This window comes from Corylus avellana, chromosome ca10 (assembly GCF_901000735.1).
Source record: "Corylus avellana chromosome ca10, CavTom2PMs-1.0".
NCBI classification, from domain to species: Eukaryota; Viridiplantae; Streptophyta; class Magnoliopsida; order Fagales; family Betulaceae; genus Corylus; species Corylus avellana.
In genome coordinates, this window is record NC_081550.1 from 10526558 (window position 1) to 10530470 (window position 3913).

The window sequence follows — 3913 nt, forward strand, 5'->3', positions numbered from 1 at the left end:
CATGAATATCTCGGTGACATTGGTATTTAGTGGAGTCATCTTTTGGTCTTTGCTAGCGCAGTGGTTCCACCTTCTTCCCCGAACTCTTAGGGCCTTTCTCCTCCTTCCTTTTCTTCCCGGAATTCTCCGGTACTATCTTACTGCTACTAGCCTCAACTTGGCCATCGTCGGCTTTGGACTTCGTCAGAGCCCCAATGGTTTCTTCCTAGTTGACGAACTCCTTGGCTTTGTTCATAAATTACTGAAGAGTTACTAGTGTTGGTCTTCGAGCTAACTCGGCCATCAGAGGCCCTTCGGTTACGATCCTATTCATCAAAATTGAGAGCACCGTCTCATCTTTCACGCTCTCCACACTTAGCTTTTCTCGGTTGAATTTGATCATGTAGTCCTTTAAAGACTCACTCTTTCCTTGCTCGAGGGACAATAGGTAGGCTGGATTCTTCTTCCTCTTTCGGATTGCCATGAATTGGCTCAAGAACTGGCGTCCGAGGGTATCGATATTGTCGATGGATTTGGGAGGCAGCCTTCCAAACTATTCTTTGGCAACTCCCTTCAAGGCCAAAGGGAAGGCTCGGCATGCAATCTCGTCGAGGGTATGAAGTGAGCTCGAAAATCTGCATATGGTCGGTCGGATCTCCGTAGTCGTCATATTTGTCAACATGGGGTGCCTTAAATTTATCAGGAAGAGGAAACCTCATTAACTGATTAGTGTAAGGCAGCTTTTTGTTATGCATCAGATTCTTGGCTACCGATCCGTCTTCTCCATTAGCTATTTTCTGAGCCATCTTAGCATACTTCTTCAGATCTTCCACTTCCGCATCAACATTGGTTTCATGACGTCCTTCGTGATGAGGCCGATCGTGGTGAGATCGGCTGTGGTGAGATCTTTCACAACGAGACTCTTCATGGCGAGATCTCTCATGACGCGATTCTTCATGATGAGATCTCTTGTGATGAGATCCTCCTTGAATCGTCGTGTCATGGCTGCCATGAACATAGCGTTCGTGATCCTCGAGACCTACAGGTCGCTTCTCTCTACATCTCATTTCACACCTCTCTTCACGCTCTCGGTCATCTCGGTTCTCTCTAGGAGGGAGTCGAGAAACGAGGTCTTCTTTTTCCTTCTTCATAGCATCCATGGACTTGGTCATGCGCCTCATGAAATCCTCCAATGATATGATCCGAGCATTGGGATCGTTGAACGTTCCAGGAACTCCAGCTTGAACATGTGGCTCGGGCTGCGAGCGTGTAGCCACCATATTGGATTTTGAATATTAGGAACTGATGACAATTGAAGTTTCCCACAGACGACGCCAGAGTAGTGACATGGCACGATGTCCGAGGAGTTGTTAGGCTACAAAGAACAACAAAGAATAGGATATGAGCTGCCGGGGTGTGCCGATGGGGAATAGCTCCGATGCCTAATTCAGTAAATGATTTGAGAGCCCCTTAGGTCTGGACTATTTGTAAAAGGGCTGTTTTGTAGCCTCCAATCTCCATTTGACACATCACCATTTCAAGAAAATTGCAAAAAACTAAAGTGAGAACAAAAACAGCAAATTAAAGTGGAAAAAAAAAAACCAAAAACCAAAAACCCTTGCACCCCTACTGCCAGACCCAACCTTGGGTCCGTGGGTCTTGCTAGACCCACGCTGTGGGTCTTGCCGAGCCCACGACGCTGTGGGTCTGGCGTGACCCACCTCAAGATCCGCTAGAAACCATCGTGACCCACCTCACAACCCGATTCTAATGCCTCACAACTTGATTTTAATGACTCAAAACCCATTTCTAATGCCTCAAAACTTGTTTTTGGATTAAAAACTAAAACCTAGAGGTAGAAAGTTAACCCTTTAGGGGTTTTATCACCCTAAAGGCCGAAAAAAGGTAACTCTTGCACCGGAGAAGTGCCAGCGAAGGTGACTCATGGCCAGACCCACGGGTCTGGCATGACCCGCCACCCAGCCACCAACCTTTCTTTTTTGAGCTTAAAATGAGCTCAAATATAGTGTGTGGGGTGTATGATATTTTTGTGGATTTTTTTTTTTTTTTGCTTATGTGGCAGTTTGTGATTTGGGGCTGTAATAGTAGCATTTTAAGGCTCATTCGGATTCATGGTTTTCTCAAATGATTTGGAAGGAAGAAAGTAATTGAGCAAAGAGAGCTTGAGAGAGAGTTTGAGTTTTTAAAATTGTGGTCTCCCTTTTATAGGCATCAGGTAGCAGTTGTCTCCCCGTAATCCTCGGCCCCACATTCCCGAGGATCCACGTGTGCCATGTTGGCAATGTGGATCGTGGGTTGTGGGATACTCCATGATTATGAAATCGTGGGGTATGTTTGTGGGTGGCTTGTCCTCGCTTACATCAAAAGTGGGTGCCCGAGTAACACTCGGGTAAACATGTGTCGGCTTGGCGCTGACAGTTGGGCCACGTTCTGTCGAACATGGGTGCTTGCTTGGGGGCTAGGTGAATCCCCATGTTCATCTAGTGATTTATCGATTTATCGATTTACCCTCGGTAAAAGATTGTTATGCCCTTAGTGGGCTGACTGTGCATCGGGATATGCCGACTAAGTCTCGGCCTAGGCCTAGTCTTAGCGGGGTTGTACATTGGACTGGGCCAAGAGGCATGTTGGGCCTTATGTGGTCGATCCATGGCCCAACAAAATGTAAGACTTATATGCCTTAGTTTATATAAACATGCACAAACACATATAAAAAGATTATATGTATCTATGTGATTTTGTATTTATATAAATCGGTCCATTTCCTCAACCAAAAAAAAAAAAAAAAATCGTCCTCCCACACTGCAAATCCTAGTTCTGCCCTTGGTGCATAATCTGATCAATATGCAAACATGGGATCCATTTATCAGTAATCAACAACCTTTTTGATTCTTGTTGCAAGCTAAAATAAACATAGATTCAGAACTAGAATACATTTGCATATATATAAAATAAACCCCAATCAAAAGTTCTCATTTCCTATGTTTTTATCTTTCGGTGTCTCAACATCTGTCGTTTTGTTAATGGCTGCCTCTTTGAACTTCTTATATATGTCGTTTAGCCCTTGGAGAAAATGAGAGAGAATTATAGGATTTAAAGAGAATTTGGAGATATACTAATAAGGGCCATTTTTTTTTATAGAATTTTTGGGTGATTTTATTTGAAGAAAATGGAAAGAGTTGGGTTATTAGAAATGAAAAAGAACCATTGCATTTTTAATTGGGTTATTGGGAGTTGTAACTAGCCTTAAGAATTGATTTTGAAATAAATTATTTAAAACTACGGCATGTTAATGCTATGTTTGCATTTTTATTATGTCAGTTTAAAAAAATACTTTCTATTTTATTAAAAAAATTAAAATTTTCAAAAGAAGAACAAAAATGAGGACTAACGGAGCCATCCCTACACCTTTGTTGGGGGTTGCCCATACAATCACCCTTATCATTGGAGGGCGGCCATCTGACCACCCTCAACAAATGAGAATGGTTGCCTAAGCCACCTCAAACAGGTTGGGTGGCTCAGTGGCCACGCCCCTATTCGGGAGCGGCTTGTGCGGCCACCCCCACCTCTAAGGGTTGGACTTGGCCTATGTGGCCACCCTAGGCAAATGGGGGTGGTTGCACTTGCACAAGCCATCCCTAGTAGAGGGAGAGGCTGTCACCTCTATTACCTTTATTTATTTATTTTTCAGATTTTTGCTTTATATATATATATAATTTTTTTTAAAAAAATTGATATGGCAAAAATTATTACATGACATTAATGTCACATCATCATTTTAAACGATTTTAGACAGAACGAATGAAACGAAACACACATAGGCACGTGTGTTTCTTCTTTTAATTATTTTTGTGTCATCAAAAAATATATTTCAGGCTTTGCATAACATATGGCAACGTTTGAAAAAAAAAAA